The sequence below is a fragment of the Carassius carassius genome, chromosome 44 (genome assembly GCF_963082965.1).
Source record: "Carassius carassius chromosome 44, fCarCar2.1, whole genome shotgun sequence".
Taxonomy (NCBI): Eukaryota; Metazoa; Chordata; class Actinopteri; order Cypriniformes; family Cyprinidae; genus Carassius; species Carassius carassius.
In genome coordinates, this window is record NC_081798.1 from 26,718,052 (window position 1) to 26,737,976 (window position 19,925).

A 19,925-nucleotide genomic window follows, 5' to 3' on the forward strand; every position below is an offset into this window, starting at 1 on the left:
AAAAGAAAGTCAGATGACAAAAATTTGCTTTATTTTAAAATGTTCCTGTATTAGATTACACTTGTCCAAAGCAAAAACATTGCTCATATGGAATATTAATCCTCGAGTCTAACAGATGCATGCACAATTATCAATGTACAGCATAAATATTATGCATGCATCTTCCTAACCACTAGGGGTGCATGATGAATATCGGCAGATAATTAACGCGCATCTCGTCAGCAAAGCCGATTCTCCAGTCAGCATTAAATTCCATCTGGTGTGCGATTTCAATCAACACTGCTATATTTGCTATACAAATACTTTGCTATAGCCTAATGTATTTCCAGACTGTAAAGTCACTTTCAATAACAATAAGCCTACTGCAATTTATTCCAAAGTTACTTATGGTGAATTTAACGTCAAATAATCTAAATGAAGCCTTTTAAAAAAAGACAAGCATTTGCTGTGGTTCATGTTTGTGGCATGGCCAGAAAGATCCTCAAGGAGACCACGATGCGCTAAACCAGCACATTCTGATGTTCACTTTCATTTTCAAAAGGCATGACATTTTGTACACAATTAAAAATATACATTTTACCATACGACTATAAAATGACGGTATTAAGTTATTTCCCTTCAATGGGGGAAGAGAGTCCAAGTGAACGTCAATCAATACGCAGTATTAAAGTGCTTTAAACAGGACTGCTGCTTATTTCCGGTGCACTTCAGCACTGGTCTGTGCTTGACTGTACTCGTCTGTCTGCTTATTGGGTTTTATTCTAAAGGCTTATTACCTAACGCAAACATGTCCTACTTGCACTTGCCAATTTTAATAGCAGAGAATGATGACTGAGAAACAAACCGAAACGGGCAAGATATATTTTATGCAAATCTCGTGTTGCAGCTCACGCCGCGCACAACTGCTTATCCTTCTGAGATATCAATTATAATAAAATTATGTTTAATCGGTTCAAAGTGACAGTTTTTTCATGAACATATGCCTATTGGATACGCAGGCGAGTTTATTATTTCCTTTTTGTCTTAGCGTTTAAAATATTTATTTTGATAGGAATTTTATAATTTCGTAATTAAACAGACATACTGGGTGAGCGGCGTAGGCAGTGACAACTGGGAATTCATACCCTCCCAAGCCCAGCTGATGCAAAGAATAGATTTTTTCTCTACACAGAAAAGTGTCCGGTCTAGACTCTGTGTAACAGCTGATTGATGTGAAGATCACACACCTGATGGAGTTTACCGCGGATTAGAGAACCTGACGAGAATCGTCACCCGATATGTATTTGCCTACGAACCACAAACAAATGCCTTTCAATTGAGAATGTGGAACTCGGGATTAAATGTTTGTGCAATGATTTGAACAAATACAGACGTTTGCTAATGTAAAGTGTTCTGTTCTGCATTGATATCGAGTTGACTTCATTTTCGCAGTTTGAATAATTTAAATGATGCCAACACAAAACACACAGCTAGCTACCAATGAACAAGTCCCAGTGCAATTAGTTAACGTGTACAAGATTTGAAGTTCACAAATGTGCGTCACTTGACTAAAACGCATGCTTTTCGACCAGTGTCTGCGGAGTTAAGAGTTACATAAATGTACAACATTGTTTAAATAGAGACGTGAATACAGGCGTTATATAGTTTGTATTGAAGAATGATAAATTGTGATTGTAGCGATTAACATTTGAGGATCAGACAGCGCGTGCATTCATGCACATTTCTTCGATTCTATTGGATTCATTAATTTTTAGACTTTCCTGTCGGCTTTTTAGCCTTGCTAAATACACACAACTGAGCCAAAAAAAAAAAAATTCAGCGACACTAGATGCACCAGCCCCAGTCACGTGCGCGTTCCATTGTGTACGGCTTTATGAGTGTTGCACTGATTTCTTTATCTCCTCTGCCCGAGGAAATATAAAGAGGTTTTATTGAACTTGTTCTACCTTAACTTGTCTTAAGACAAAGAATAGCTTATATCAATATTGCCAAACAAGGAATTCGTGATGGTACCTTTTTTCTGTATTTCAAACGCACGTTTAATTTCGATAAACCTAATGTTTAGTTTAATAATTCAAGTAACAAGTAAACTACTGTAAGTGAACTGAAATGCAATTAATGTCTTTAAGCAGCATGCAATCTACAGATGTGAGTTCGTGTTTGATTAGCTGCATGTGTTTGACGTACCTATATCAGACGCGCAGAAATGCTGTTGAGGGTGTCTCGGTAAACATCTGCATCCCTCGGTCACCTGTTCGTTCAGTGCCACAGACAAGAAGAACAGCAGCGCTAGAGTCACAGCAGCAGACATGCTCTCACTCTCACTCTCACAGTGCAAGACTAAACTAAATACTCAGGCTCTGAAGCAGACACGGCTTGCTTTAGCGGCGGCGCTCCTCGAAGTTCGCATTTGAAGTGTGATTGCGTCACAGCGGCTCTACGTGGGCTGTCCCAATTTATGGCGTTCGTAACTTTGCTACACACCTCTCACTGAACGTGACGTCTGCATCTGCATGAACGTGCTAATGGGCAGAGCCAGGGCTGTTTGCATCATAGTATAAACCATATTAAAAATCATATTAAACGAGTACAACCGTCTAGAGCAACTGCAATTAAACATCAAATATAATATATGTCCAATGAATTAAAATAACAGCTTGATACTACAAAAAAAGCTATGATTACGCTACGGACAAAACCTGTTTGTGCTTAATAGTTTTTGGTGGTTGCACATTTTTAACGTAAAATTTAAGCGTTTCAATGTTTTATTTTTTTTTATAATGTAGACTATATTAGGCGTGCACAATACGGACAAAAAGAATCTTGGTATTTTAAAAGATTTAAAAAAAATGTAAAAAGTATAAGATGATAGTTTAGGTCTTGTTCTGGACTGCAAACTCATGCAGACATTTAATACACAGCAGTTCTCAATTCCAGTGGGGCGCGTTTCCCAAAAACATACTATGGTCGCAAGTTCCGTCGTTATCAACGTAGTTCAACGATTCGGTGTTTCCCGAAACCATAGTTCAAACGAACATTCGCAAACTGCGTCGCAAACTTGTGTCGTGGGAACGACAGCTCTCCACCTGTGGTTAGAGGCATAGTTCGTCGTTAGTTTGTTGTATCGACGTCATTGATTGCGCCGCACCTGGGCTTTGTACTATCGTACTATTGTTATCGACCCTATGCCCTATTCCTTTAGAAGATTTCACCATCCACTTTGAGTGATTTAAAAGACTTAAAGTTGTGGTTTAAATTTATTACATAATTCGTTTTTATTATTATTATTATTACAAATTCAATTTGAAACTATATAGCAGCATGGCCCTCGATTATTCTCCCTTAGAAGTGCCCTCTGAAAGCATTAATCTTGCCGATTAGAACGAATCCGTGTATCATTCGTTCTTTTCATATTCAATTAAGAAATCAAAATCGGAAAATCGAAAAGGGACTTGTTTTTTCCTTATTCGTTTCATATACAATATTTAAAAAAACAAATTATGACTGTTTTTTTGTATTTTCGATTACATGCTCAAATTGAAAATGGGAAATACGAAAAACGCCTCCAACACGAATCTGATTTTGATATTTAGTTATCCAACTTGGCATGACCCGGATGTAACGTTAGCTGTGAAACAGGGTTGCCAAGTCGGCATAACAAAACCCTCCCAATTGCTGATCAAACTAGCCACAAAACGGCCATCATTATCCCAACTGAATTCCAGAGGTGTTCCCCTTCTAAAATAATAATAATAAAAAAAAATTGTACTAACTTTCCGAAGGGTAAAATTGGCGTTTTTGTATGGTAAAAAGCGTTCCACTTCCAGGAGGGAAGGAGGAACATTCAAGCGGGAAACCGTATACCTGGCAACATTAATGAGAGCGCGCGCACGATCATCACTGTCTGACAAGTGACAATCGACAGAGAAAATTTATATTCAATCGATCACAATGGAGAGTTTTGTGTTCTTTAGAGAGAACAAGCGAATCACTTTGAAAGAAAACGACCTGACAACTGACAAGATTGGCAGAATCTTTCAGGTAAAGTTACTGAAGACTCAAATACAATGCCAATTCACGCTGCATTGTTAAATTACACCTTAAATTCCAGTGGTCTGGTAAATATCCTGAACTTGTTTATGTTGAAAATAAATATTTTAAAGGTCCATGCCCCCAGTGTGTACATTACTGATGACAACAATGTGGCTCTGTTTCCTGCACCTGAGGGCCACTTCAGTGTTCTTGACCTCACAGTAAGAGGGCATTATGAGGTGCACGGTGAGAGCATCAGCGTGGATACACCTGTAACGCCCAACCCTACTCGCTTTTCATTCCACCGGCCAGTCAGTGCAGCAGCGGGTTCTGCAACTGGTTCTTCTGCAGTTCCAAGAGCAACTACGCCAAAAACTTTTCAAAGGTAATCAAATTAAACAATTGCTCTTTGAAAAAACTTGAAACAACTGAATATGTTACACCTAGTACATAATTTAAGCATAATATTAATGCTTTTTTTCCAGTGCATTAGTTACTTTGTCATCCAGTCACACAAGTTAATTGCCAAAAACATAAAAATGCTGAATGCATGTAAATATATACCCCTGGTTTCATAGACAAGGTTTAAGTCTAGTACCAGACTAAAATGTTTGTTTGAGATGTTTTAACTGAAAGCAACTTGCGCTAAGATATCTTAAAATGTGTCAGTGCCGTTGTTTTGTCTCAAGATGCACAGCAGTATTGTTTTTTAAAAAAACATTTAAAAAAGCTACTTAAATGCCCTAATTGAACTAAGGCCTAATCCTGGTTTAATATAAGCCCTGCCTGTGAAACCAGGACATAATGTACAGGAAGAGGATTCTAATATCAAATGTGAAAAAATGCATTTGTTTTTATAATTATTTAGGAATATTTTCATTGCTGAACTTCATGATGGCAAGTTGGAGACAAGCAAAACGTTAACGGTGCGTTTTTCTGAGTTTGAGTCTTCAGTTTCGGGTATTGTGAGTAAAGTTAAAGAGGCTCTTGGACAAGAAGACTCACTTATCCTGACTGATGGCCAAGGAAAGGAAATCATGGATTCTGAAGGAACCCGAGGTATAGTTAACATTTTGTATTTCTTATTATAGCAGGATTTTCACTGCCTCAAGAACAGAACATGTACATCATACTTTGTTTAAAATGCTTCATAATCATGTTATAAATTATTCCAAATCTTTTGTTTTATAAATTATTTACTATACAGGATCAGCATACTGGAAGCAGAATGCACGGAAAGTATTTGCTGTGCCTCAAGAAGAATTTCTGCAGCTTCGAGAAAGTAAAAGGAGGAGACTGAGGTACAACTGAGATAAAATGCTGCATTTCATTATTAATTCAATTCATTACAATTTCAATCACATTTGTATGGATTTTCACCTAAATTGGCTAGATATTCAGTATTTTCTTAAAAGTATATTTGAGAGTTCAGGTCTTAGTGCAGATGCACAGCATCACTTGGGCTCAGTTGGGGCCACTAAATTCAGATGGGTTGATGGACTGGGACCTTGATTACTCTATTTATTACAAAAATTACTTTTGCTTAACATGTTATTTAAAATCACAGGTTAATACATAGAATTACAGTTAGACTGCATGAAGCCCTTGAGACTTTTAATAGGTTAAAATGATTGTATCTGCTTACTTTCACTGTCTGTTGAAAATGATTGTTGTATGATTTAAATGTTTTCCAGTCGACGAGAAGATACTGGCCTCCAAGAGGTTGTGGAAAATGTTGAAGAGGTTGTTGCAGCAGCCCAGGGACTGCAAGCAGTGTCCACAATGATGAAAGGGCTTGTGGAATTAGCCAATTCCAATCGGAGGACGACAGTATCCCTTACAGATGCAGAAACCACAGCTGTCAGAGATGCTTTTGCGTGTATAATCTGCAAAGGTTTGTATAATTTAATTTTATATTCTTCAAAATAATATTTTAAAATATTAAATTGTGTAAAATCATCAAGCAGTGACTAAACCTGCCTACCAATATTTGTGTGTATATACTATATATATATAATTTGTTTGTGCTAATCTAAACTTGATGAATACAACTGATTTACCACTTTTCATAAAGACAACAGTGTTCCACAAATGTATCAAATAGTTTTCAAATACTGTAACTGTATCAAATTTGCAGGTCCAATGAATGAACCCATGGTTTCATCATGCTGCCAAAGCCTTATTGGCTGCAGGATTTGCATTGAGGAATGGCAAACAAATTCTACATCCTGCCCAAAATGCCGTGCTGATGATTCTGCCAACAACATACAAAGACTCATGGGTCTCTCTGATGCATTGGCTGCACTCAGAAACATACTCTTGGATTAATACTATATATTACTAGTATTATCAAACATTGCACAATTGCGTTTTACTGTTGTTTTTGTTCTTTTGTCCATCTTCTCAAGATATCCAGTTCTAGTGCACAGTTAGATGTGCATCACTGCATTTGGTTATTTGATTTTGTTTTGCATCCAATCTGTGTATTGTATTATTCAATACAATTTTACACAACTGTTTTTTTTTTTTTTTTTGCAAAATACAAACTGAAGCAAAATGTTTAATATAGTAATGTCTTTGTATTGAAGAGTTTAAACAAATAATTTTAAATACAACAAAGTTCTTGGCAAAAAATGTACTTGTCTGTTTATTCAACTGATATTTGAGCATGGTGGCAGCTAAATACATGCATACATAAATTGAATCCATTATTTGTATACCCAGGCTGATTTTATAGACTTCACAGTAGGCTTACTACATGCCTAATTAATACTGCCAAATTAAGACTTAACTGCTTAAAAAAAAGAGAGAGAGAGAATTGATGTCACTTTTCATGCATATCTTTGGGTTACATTTATGAGGTAAAGCAATGCATCCTGAAAAAGGCTATATTCACTGTTCACTGCTTGATTGTAAAGTAGAGAGATGTCTGGATACTTTTCAACAAATTCCTGCTCTGCATGACATCTGTCCTCCTCAGTGGAAAAGGGGTCTTTTCCAAAGGTAGACATCCATGTCAGTGACGATCCCAACTCCTGCTCGTACATATTTGCCACAACAGAGGCATTAGGCAGCAGCTCATCAGAAATTTTTGATGGACATCCACTTGCTGCAAGTTCATTTGGTATTCCACGACCTAAAACAATTAAGCATGGTAAACAGCTATCAAAGTGAATGGCAGTGATTTTAAAGTGCCTATTCAGAAAAATATTTTAAAGTCCTCAGAGCATACCTGGGATCCTATGAGCATTCCATGCCTGCACTACTCGATTTAGTCCAATTTGGCTTAACTGACATGCCAGGTTTGAAGTGCAGAATTTAGTTAAACTGTCCTCCATGTTGATGACTTCTTGGTCTAGCAGGTGCACCAGGGCCTGTTTCAGTGGGTAGTTCACCCGATTGTTCACTTCTGGCCAAATCCTTTCAACTCTAAGATTCTGAAAAACAATATTTCATATTATATAAAACACAATGAAGAATGTATGCTAATAAGGAAAATAAAGTGTCAGTTTGAAATGCACATATGTATTATTAATTACATATTTTTATATTGGTTGTAGTAGTCTAATAGTTGTTATCAGAATTGCAATTCACCATTGTTGAAGTTGTTTGGAGGTATGGTTGTCTGCTGAGGTTGTGTCTGTGTCTTGACAGCTTCTCTTGCATGTATAGGGACAAGTAAAATTCCCTACCATGGTCAACCCTGAGCTGGTCCCACATGCCATAGTTAACTACAGCAGATCTGAAATAAAAAGATGTAAATTTGTTGTATGTGCACATGACAATTCTGAGGAGATTTTTGACAGCAAAGCATATTCACTGGGTAACACTTCAGTATGGCAAACACATCTAACTTTTAGTCACTATTAACTATGCCTTTTAACTAGTTAAAAGTGAGAATTGGTCCCCATACTGAAATGTTACCATTCACTGCTTGTTACGTCCTCTGAACATGCTCACCTGTAAACTTCCTCATATATTACGAGGTTGTTTTTCACTGGCATTGTAGCATTGGCAATAATTTTGCTGCTGTAGCCATCAACTGCCAAAACGTGTGTTACACCGAACATCACAAGCTTTTCATTTTGATCAAGGTGTAGTTTGTGGCCCATATATTCGGCATGATATGGGACTGGGTTAAGATTACGTGCACCCTAAACAAGGGGGAAACATTTGGTTATTGCAGGCTTACATTTTGAACCCATAGCTCATGCATTTACAGAATGTTTTTTTTTTGCTACAAGATAATTCTTATAAATGCTGGTTATATTTAATTAAGTTCCACCGCAAATACTGCAAAGGAAATTTGAAGTAATCATATTTCACTAACATTCTTTTTTTGCAGGGTTAACATTTACATGTTTTTGGAATGCTTCTGATAACAAAATGTTTTAGGACTTGTGCCACAGTTTGTATGTTGAAGGAAGTAACGAAAGGAAACAAAACTAGATGCATATACTTGGATCTCATGACCATGATTTATGGAACAAGTAATCAAGATTTGTTTCTGTCTAGATGAGGGTGATTGTGATGTCACTTTATCATGCTTATTATTATTATTGTTTAATACAGAGTGGGAGCACAAGTGTAGCAAAACTTACTTGCCGTCGCAATTCATGGTATGGCTGATGAATTTCTCTCAGCAATTTTCCGACTCGACTTTCTCCTGCACTCCCACTGAAGATAGATAGCCAGTCATGAATTTGCGGCCATACGATGGCCCTGTCTGTTAAGAAATTATAACCATGAGATAATGTTTAAGTGATAAGATTATTTTATCCATGACAACCAAACTGAGAAGCAAGATATTTAAACAGTACAACAATGGGATATTTAACTGTAAATAACATTTTTGACATTGTCGATAGCCTGCCTATAACTTACTGCTTGAAAAACAGCGGCAGGAAATAAAAATGAACAAAAAAACTATATACTTACCTTAAACATAAGTCAACATATGTTTTAATAGTTCACTTTAAGCGTTTATTACAAAATAATTTCTAAAAGTAAATACAATCAAAAGAAAAAACATCTAAATTAAAGTTTGTTTCAAATGCAAAGCTGCCTGTTCCATGAAGGACCAACTTAGCTGTGAATGCACTGTCTTGTCCCAAAAACACTGGTCGAACAATACGAATATAAATAATAATAATAATAATATACAGAAGATGAAATACGTATTTACCTCATAAATAGATCCAATCATAGCTGCTTCCAGTTCTGTGTCCGATACATGTCTTTTTCGACGAAGGTTGTGTTTAAAACAGATTCGTCTAACGCTCATTTCAGAGCATCGCCGGACACCCATTTGTTGCAGATGGGTGGAAATCTCTGCATGAGTCTTGCCACTTTCGAATAAGCTTTTAACCAAATTAATGTATTGGTCTAGAGCGGCCATAGTAATTAAGGTAGCCTGTATACGAGTGAAGAAAAACTTCCGGGTCATGCCAAGTTGGATAACTAAATATCAAAATCAGATTCGTGTTGGAGGCGTTTTTCGTATTTCCCATTTTCAATTTGAGCATGTAATCGAAAATACAAAAAAAAAACAGTCATTATTTGTTTTTTTAAATATTGTATATGAAACGAATAAGGAAAAAACAAGTCCTTTTTCGATTTTCCGATTTTGATTTCTTAATTGAATATGAAAAGAACGAATGATACACGGATTAGAATGCAGCCATTGTTTCGTTTGTGCGAAGAAACGGTGAGTTTGTCAAGTGAGTTACCTTTGTAAAAACATTCCAAAATACATATGTCTCATATAACAATATTGGTAAAACAGTGTGTCAGAGGTTTTCACTTATATTAAATGTAAACACTCAAATCACAGTATTTTTATAGTAAATTAATTTGTAATTTTTAATTTTAAATGAATGTACCTAAATAAAGTAACACATTTTTTTATAAATAAGTGAGGGATTTTGTTGTTTTTACAGAATTAGAATATAGAATACTCGCTAAAAATGTGTTTGTGTGTGAATACATATATATATAGAGAGAGAGAGAGAGAGTATACACTGTTTGCAAAAGTTTTTTTATGTTTTTAAGTATTCATTTTGCATATCGCCAAAGAAACCAAATATTTAACAGAAATTATGCCAGATTAAACAAATGGTTTAAACTGCAGTGGTGGCTGGATGCTGCACAGGTGACAGGACGTATGGGCGAAGAGGACATGTCTCCAGCAGCCAGCTATCACCAAAGCCATGTACCCTCTTCAGCCACCTGCAAACTGCAGAAGTGGCTCATACAAAAGTCATGTGTGCTTCCATCACCCACCCATCAGGACATCACCCACCACCTCCATACATTTCCAACAGCATAATAATGCAGTGTAGCTAACAACTGAATTTAAAGCGTTGTTTCTTCTTATTGCCCTCTGAAGATGTGAAGCCTGATGTTGAAGGGCCAGACTGGAGAGGGCCTGATGTTGGAGGCCTGGACTTTGAAGGCAAAGGACTGGTTGATGACCATGTATCTATACCTCCAAGGATCCTTCCATTGCAACAGGCCCCAGGATGGCCAAAACTTTCTCTTCCTCTGTAGGGACAGGAGGAACTGAACTGATACCCCATCTGTCTTGTTTGCTTCCCTCTTACGTGCCACAGCCCTCTGTTTTGTCACACTTGCAAAGTCCCTCTATTTCTGACTTCGTCTGGGCTTTGTCCATATCGATAGCTAGTAGGGGTGTAACGGTACGTGTATTCATACCGGACCATTTCGGTACAGGGCTTTCGGTACGGTGCACGTGTGTACCGAATGACCGAATGCAATATTTTTCTTTGCGGAACATATACATTTTCATGTTTCCAAACGAACATATTAAGTGGCGGAAGTCTTCGCGTTTAGCGCAAATCCCTGCAGCTGATTCTAAGGCCGGTGACACACTGGTGTCAGCGTGGCGTTTCTGCTGTTTGTCAGTTGCGTGACGGCTGCCTCACGTTCTCTGTGTCTTAACACACCAGAATCGTGCCTGACGCGGTGATGGCGTGCTGCTGCTACTGTAGGTGACATAGAGGGAGACCGCTGACAGACCAGGATCTTGTCTTCACTACAACAATATCTATACTTCATGTTGAGCATAAATATAAAGCCTACTGATAAAGGACACCGTCAACAGTATTGACGGCAAAATAGACTATGTTTGACAGGTGCAATATGCCAGTGTGTCACCGGCCTAAGGTTTTCAAAAGGCATCACGCGAGTGTGAACATCACTACAACTAGGAAAAAACGATTGTAATTCAAACGCAGCTCCTGTCGGCATTTAAACAGACCTTTGCTCTTAATTCCGATCGGTCCAACTCAATAACGAACTCTGAGCAGGTCTAAAAACAGAAACTGTTCATGCTGCACTTTACACTTCGGAAAAGTTATATATATATTTTAAATATGAGCAGGCCTACAAGCTGGGATTGGTAATGCTGCACTGTAATCATAGTTATTTATTTATATTTTTCATTATATTTTATCATATGATATTGGTTTGAGACTGAGAGTATTTTATTTAGTGGAGAACTTTGCAGCAGTATTTTATTTCTTATTCTTTTTTATTTTATATATATTTTATTAAAAAGTATTTAAAAAAAATACAAATTGTAAACAAATTGTTACAAAAAGTTTATAGTAATAAACAACCTGCAGCTTAATGTTTGCATTTATTTCCCTTACTGTACCGAAAGTTAACCGAACCGTGACTTTAAAACCGAGGTACGTACCGAACCGTGATTTTTGCGTACCGTTACACCCCTAATAGCTAACATCGTTTATTTTTTGAGTGATTTCTGCACACATTTTATTTTTGTCAGCATTTGTGATGCTATTTTCAGCTTTGAAAATAGCTGGACTTTACTATTTTCCACCTCCTCGAAAAAGAAATGCTATTTCAAGCTTTGAAAATTTGGGTTTTCGTGTCATTTTCATTAACACGTCAGAATGGCAAGAAGACATAAATAGGAAAGATTGAGCAAAATAAGCAAGCCACAACAGTACATCACAGTTTTTCAAAACCCCTTTTTTCAATTGTGGTTAAGTAGCCTATCAATATTACATAAGAAATAGTATTTATCTGAAATTGTGAAATTAATGACTTTGGGATCAGAAAATAACAAATTTTTAACTCCGTGTGTGTATAATGTATTGCAGAACAAACGAATGATCCGTTATTACTCCTACGTAACGTCATTTCAAAAGCGTAATTCGAGTTGAAGAAAAAATAAAATAAAACCAAATTACTGTAGGTGGCGCTATGTGCTCATGTCTCCAGTCAGCCATTGGATCGAAGAAGAAAAAGAACGACTGCTCAAACACAGGCGGGAAGGAAGTCGACCGGAAGTTGAAGTCGGCCGCGTGCCGCCATCTTGTAGAAGAACTTCACTTGCGTTAGCATCCCATTGACTCCCATTCATTTTGGTGTCACTTTGACAGCAAATAACTTTACATCTGAGGAGTTTAAAGACTCCATTTGTCCATTATTTATTTCTAAAGATACACGACAATGTATAAAGGGCTCCATTACCTTCTATGTTACATTATGGCCCCGTAGAAACTGTTTTTGTAAAAATAGGCTAACGATTGCGTCATAACCACTCGACTCTCTGTCGCACAGTAGAAAAATTACCGTACAGACAGGAGGAGAAGCTCACAAGCAATCGGGGAGACGTCAAGAGAGAAGCCCATAGATACAAGCCCTGGCGTTACATTTTAAAATAATATACAAAATAATTAATCAGAATACTTACTCCTGCTCACTCACGCCAAAGAACTCCCCGCTCAAGCTCGCCGTCTCTGCAAGATTAACGATGGCAGTTTGCACGCACAGCTACTAGAAGATTTACATCTGTCAGACAGGTTGCTGACGTCATCAAGCTTAGTTTGAAAAATCGCTAAAAATGGGCCTCACTTGTCTCAATTGAGTTCCAATGGGGTCGCTGTGTCCATTTCTTTTACTGTCTATGCTCAAACCAACGTAGTTTGAACTATGGATCTGCGAAACAGGTACCATGGTTTCGGGAAACAGTCGTGACTAGTTCTTTCGTTTTCATAATGATGCATCGTACTATGGTGGTTAATCTGCAAGCTACATCGTTGTACGGGTAACGCACCCCTGCATAGTTTGCACGTCTCTCTTTGTTAACACACCTGATTCAGATAATCGGCTTGTTAGAAGAGAGCTCCGAGCATGAACTGTGATTGCAATGAACCCTACAGAGTGTTTAATGCTCCCTAATCCCTGAACAGGGGAAATCACTTGAAGTTTACTTAACCTCAGAACATTCATTCACAGATTTGTGAAGACGAATTTGTGAAGATTTGTGAAGACAGATTTGTGAAGACGACGACTTGCTGCCGTACTTTTGCATTACAGATATCCTCGGCTACCTTGTTTGTTTTGTGAGCGCCTACACTTCAGAATAGTTCCGAAGCTACAAGTCATTGAAGTCTCATGTACAGTTCACAAATGGATGGGTTCAGGAGCTGCAGATCATAGAAACGGAACAGCGGTAAACAGTATACCATAATCCGGTAAGCTGCACTCTACCTAGCTGCTAGTTTAGTAACCGTTACCCCTCTTTCACACCGCAAGCGTGAGCGGTGCTCGAGCAGCGCGTCCGCGCAACTACATCATCACTGTAGCAGCAGACTCTCGCGAGTATTCACACTGGAAGCGTATAAGTACAGCATCACAGCAGCGGCGGCAAAGCGTGTTCGGCAGACGGTATAACCATTTCAAACAATGGGTATAATTCTTTCAACATTTGTTTTTATAACAATACACCATACTTTCACCCAAAGTGATTAATTAAAAAGTTTATATGGGTAAATACATTTAAATACACTTTTCTGGCATAATTGTTAAAACACTAGACATTGGCATTGTTGTTAAAACTCTTGACATGCTTGTTCTGTGCATTTTGAGCACGTTTTGTGTTAAATCACATTTATTTTGTCCATCAAAAGTGTGCTTTCACTTTAATTGAGCGTGAGCAGCACAGCAAAAATAGACCAGACGCCGAAACCCCGCTGCACTGCTGTTCACGCGATGCTCCTGTTTGACGCTCACGCGCTGCTCCTGGTCCCGGTGTGAATGCACTTATTGATTAACATGGACGCCGCTCACGCTTGCGGTGTGTAACAGGGGTAAGTGCTAACAACCATTCACACATGGACTTTTAACAATGTGTTTCAAAAGTGTAGATAGTAGCGGTCAACCCTCCCGTTTTTTCCAGGGTTCTCACGTATTTGAGCCCTTTTCCCGCTGTCTTCCCGTTTGAGTATTTTCCTGTAAAATATCCCATTAGCCCTTCAATCGGACCTGTCAAGTCTCTGTGGGGCTGTTTACACCTGGCCACTTCATGCGTTTTCTCAGATTGGATAGCTATCTGATTTATCAAAACGGTTCCATTTACACCTGGTCACATGAATGTGTTTTTGCGAAATGGATTTAAATCCGATCTTCAATTCCCGCACTATATGCAGATTTAATGGAGTGCACGTCACCGAAAGCAACAGATATGAGCTGCATTTTATTGATCATCAGCTAAAATTTCAAAATCAAAGACCGCAATAAGAGAGAGCGGCAAGAGCACTGGTAAGATCATTTCGTTTCTCTACTATTAATGATGATGATTGTGTGTTAAGCGTTCGCGACTTACTTTCACTTTGATTTGCGGTAGTTTGCACGTTGGTTTAATGAATATATGCTCAGCTTCTCATCTGGTGGTGCGTGTTCCAGTAGCGTCGTCATATCTAGCTATAACATTACATATAGCCTATAACACGCCCTCACACGTTTATTTTTTTAGCATTTTGGGGAGGAGTACAATTTACATATGTGGTTTTAACAACCAGATGCATTTACACTTGTCTAGTTTTGTCTGGAATGCGGCCCAGACCACCTCCTGAAGTGGTTTGAGCGATCGGATTCAAATCCGTCTCAAATGCGTTTCGGAGGGCATTTACACCTGGTCTTTTCACGATCGGATAGCTATCCGATCTGAAAAAACGCATGAAGTGGCCAGGTGTAAACTTCATGAGTTTCAAAGGCTTTTATCGACCATTACATGACATTTATGCAAAGAGTCAGTATTTGCAGTGTTGGCCCTTCTTTTTCAGGACCTCTGCAATTTGACTGGGCATGCTCTCAATCAACTTCTGGGCCAAATCCTGACTGATAGCAACCCATTCTTTCATAATCACTTCTCGGAGTTTGTCAGAATAAGTGGGTTTTTGTTTGTCCACCCGCCTCTTGAGGATTGACCACAAGTTCTCAATGGTATTAAGATCTGGGGAGTTTCCAGGCCATGGACCCAAAATTTCAACATTCTGGTCCCCGAGCCACTTAGTTATCACTTTTGCCTTATGGCACGGTGCTCCATCGTGCTGGACAGGGCGCAAAATTGCAGAATTAAAAAAAAAAAGTTAATTAAATGTATGTATCGTATTATGAAAGCTGCGCACACGCTGTACACTTTTACTGTGCACTGTCCGCACACTGCTTGTATTTGTCCATTTCTTTTACTATATTTACAATCCTAAAAAACGACTGAGTCACTCTGACAGGCAGCTGTCAAACTCAGCTGCTCAGCAACCGGGAGTGGCGCGAAAACATCTGACAGCTGGTTTTAGCGCTTTAAATGATGGGGTAAATGAAAACACGTAATAAAATGAAAACACTATAACTGCTTTTCCTTGAGGTGAGATCTTAATGCTTCTCTATAGTTTTCTACTGTATCCTTCAGGTTGTTGCTTTTAAAAAAGAGTTGTTGTGTGAACATTTTAAATAAAAAATGAATAACTGTGGAGTTTCTTTTTCCGGGGGGTGGGGGGGGGGGGTCTCTCTCGCCTTGGGCACCAAATAACCTAGAGCCGGCCCTAATGGAAGAACAATGATTTCAAGCATCACCCTCCTTTTAACATGTCAAGCCTGCCATTCTAACCCAATCAGCCTGACATAATGATCTCCAGCCTTGTGCTCGTCAACATTCTCACCTGAGTTAACAAGACGATTACTGAAATGATCTCAGCAGCTCCTTTAATGACAGCAATGAAATACAGTGGAAAGGTTTTTTTGGGATTAAGTTAATTTTCATGGCAAAGAAGGACTATGCAATTCATCTGATCACTCTTCATAACATTCTGGAGTATATGCAAATTGCTATTATAAAAACTTAAGCAGCAACTTTTCCAATTTCCAATATTTATGTAATTCTCAAAACTTTTGGCCACGACTGTATGTGTCTGGTAGTGTCCGTCTGATATTTATCGTGTTCATGATGCTCACTATTGTAATGAACGGCTTTTTAATGAGTAGGGGAAATTCGCGACCTTTAAAATAATAACCTTTTACATGCCTAGGGTGTTTGCATTGTAATAATGTACAGAAATACTTCAGATTTATAAACGCTGACTTGTAAAATCATACAATTTCCTATTAATTCAATAGAATGTTTATGCACACTAGGGATTACCAATATGGTGGCGCGGTGGCTTCACTTTAATGACTTCATGAGCAATCCAGTTCTATATTATAGATCAGTGAATTCAACTCAAATTGTGAAACCTGTGTATTAAATAAATTAATAGCACACAGACTGAAGTACAGTAGTTTAAGAGTGCTTTCACACTGGCAGTTTAATGCGGGGCTGTCAGGAAAACACACAGATTCAATTTGAAGGTACAACTCAAATTTATTTTAAGTCTCAAACAGCACTCCGCTGGGGCTGAGATTAGAGGAAGGAGAGGTGAACAGTCACACGAGCCTCCAGCCCCTCCACCAGGCAAGGTAGTTGATGAAGACCAGCACACACAGTCCCAGCGTCAGAGCCAACGCAATGTCAGAGGGAGTACAGTTATAAGAGTCCCAGCGTCGGTACTGATGCAACGTCAGAGCAGAGAGTCTCTTGTAGGGCGCACCAAGTATCCTGGCGATATCAGGGCAGGAACTAGAAGACAGAAGACTGGTGAAACAAGAGGCTGAGAGCAAGCAGAAGAGAAGGTGAACTGAAAACACTAAACTGCACTTGGAGAATGAAAAAGCTGGTTTCTTTCTTGGCTGTACTTTGTGCACTGATATAAAATATGCTCTACAGTTTGTAAATGACTGCAATATTGGCATTTCCCTGCTGGATGTTTCCCTGTTGTCTTCAATGAAGAATTCAGCCCTGTGTTTCCTATTCTTAACCGTGTAATTATACTTTCTTCTCTTCTACTCCTACACTCTGTCCTTCCTATATCCACTTATGGTTGTATATTATATAAATGCCTCCCTTTATCTTGATTCACCCATTACTCCTGCCATTTTGATCTTGCATATGCTTTAATGAATGTTTTAGCTTCAGATTTGCTATATGGAACTTGTAATATTCTATTGTGTTTCAGTGTTTGTTTTGCAAGTTTATCAACCTCCTCATTCCCTTTCACTCCAACATGTGCAGGTACCCAAAGAAACCTAATTTTTTTAATCCTTTGCATTTAACTTATGCAAAACCATACAAATTTTAAGAATTATATCATTTCTTATAGATTTCCCAGTTTTCATGCTTTCTAAAGCTGAATAACTGTCAGATATAATCACTGAGTTATTTAACTCATTTTCCACTACCCATTCCAAGGCCAACAAAATTGCAACCAGCTCTGTTGTGTATACTGATAAATTAACTGTTATTCTTTCCTGAAATATTACCCCATTCTTTGGAATATATACTGCTGACCCAGCATGTCCTGTCTTTGGATCCTTAGAACCATCTGTAAATATGAATGTATAGTCAGAAAAATGCATATCCAGATAATATTTAACAATATCCCTCACTGCTACTTCCTTTGACTTACTTCTGATTTCCTTACGAATGCCTAAATCTACAGTACATCTGGTATAGGGAAAAACCATGGTGGAATAGGAGGGACTGAAACCGTTGAACAGTACTGTAATTTATGTAACCCTATATTCTCAGCTTTCTCATCGCCAATCCACCCAAAACTTTTGTAATTGGACTTTCTATGTTCCCAGCAATCTTTTAAGATAGCTTTAGCTGGGTGGCTATCAACTTGTCCCTTCACATTAATCCAGTATGCTAACATCAGTTGTACCCTTCTGATCCTCAAAGGCATCTCACCCATTTCCACTTGCATAGAAGATACTGGGGATGTTTTAAAAGATCCACTACATATCCTTAGAGCCTTAGCTTGCATGACATCCAATGCTTTGATGTTAGACTCTGCTGATGACATACTGTACACTCACCTAAAAGATTATTAGGAATACCTGTTCAATTTCTCATTAATGCATTTATCTAATCAACCAATCAAATGGCAGTTGCTTCAATGCATTTAGGAGTGTGGTCCTGGTCAAGACAATCTCCTGAACTCCAAACTGAATGTCAGAATGGGAAAGAAAGGTGATTTAAGCAATTGTGAGCGTGGCATGGTTGTTGGTCCCAGACGGGCCGATCTGAGTATTTCACAATCTGCTCAGTTACTGGGATTTTCACACACAACCATTTCTAGGGTTTACAAAGAATGGTGTGAAAAGGGAAAAACATCCAGTATGCAGCAGTCCTGTGGGCAAAAATGCCTTGTTAATGTTAGAGGTCTGAGGAGAATGGGCCGACTGGTTCAAGCTGATAGAAGAGCAACTTTGACTGAAATAACCACTCGTTACAACGATGGTATGCAGCAAAGCATTTTTGAAGCCACAACACGCACAACCTTGAGGCGGATGGGCTACAACAGCAGAAGACCCCATCGGGTACCACTCATCTCCACTACAAATAGGATAGGAAACAGAGGCTACAATTTGCACAAGCTCACCAAAATTGGACAGTTGAAGACTGGAAAAATGTCTCGATTTCTGTTGAGACGTTCAGATGGTAGAGTCAGAATTTGGCGTAAACAGAATGAGAACATGGATCCATCATGCCTTGTTACCACTGTGCAGGCTGCTGGTGGTGGTGTAATGGTGTGGGGGGTGTTTTCTTGGCACACTTTAGGCCCTTTAGTGCCAATTGGGCATCGTTTAAATGCCACGGCCTACCTGAGCATTGTTTCTGACCATGTCCATCCCTTTATGACCACCATGTACCCATCCTCTTCCAGCAGGATAATGCAACATGTCACAAAGCTCGAATCATTTCAAATTGGTTTCTTGAACATGACAATGAGTTCACTGTACTAAAATGGCCCCCACAGTCACCAGATCTCAACCCAATAGAGCATCTTTGGGATGTGGTGGAACAAGAGCTTCATGCCCTGGATGTGCATCCCACAAATCTCCATCAACTGCAAGATGCTATCCTATCAATATGGGCCAACATTTCTAAAGAATGCTTTCAGCACCTTGTTGAATCAGTGCCACGTAGAATTAAGGCAGTTCTGAAGGCGAAAGGGGGTCAAACACAGTATTAGTATGGTGTTCCTAATAATCCTGTAGGTGAGTGTATATGCCGAAGACAGACCTCATTAGTGCCCAATATATATTTTGTAAAGATGCCCTGCTTGCTCCCCATGCTTGTCCTGATAAACAGCGTAGGATCTTAACAATCTTTTTACATTTCTTAATCATTTTTTTCCAAATGAATCTTCCATGTCAGTTTTTCATCAATCCACATCCCAAGAAACCTAATAATCTTCATTTGCTCAAGAGGCTGACTGTACAATTTTAAGGATACAGGTGTGATCTTATGCTTTTTTGAAAAACATATGACTTGTGTTTTTGACACTGATGATCTAAATCCTCATTTATTTGTCAATTTTTCCACTTCCTTAATTGCCTCTTGCATTTTTGATTTAACATAAGATTCATTACGGCCTCTAAACCATAATGCTCCATCATCAGCATACAGGGATTTTCCAATTTTCTGTTCAATATTTGAGAATATATCGTTTATCATAGTA

General features: G+C 38.4%; 1 protein-coding gene across 1 annotated transcript in view; it reads left to right on the forward strand.

The window, feature by feature from the left end:
• The window catches only part of LOC132126443 (synapsin-2-like), a 209,553-nt gene that overhangs the window by 97,030 nt on the left and 92,598 nt on the right, over positions 1 to 19,925 (forward strand). The gene's annotated exons all lie outside the window — the stretch shown is intronic.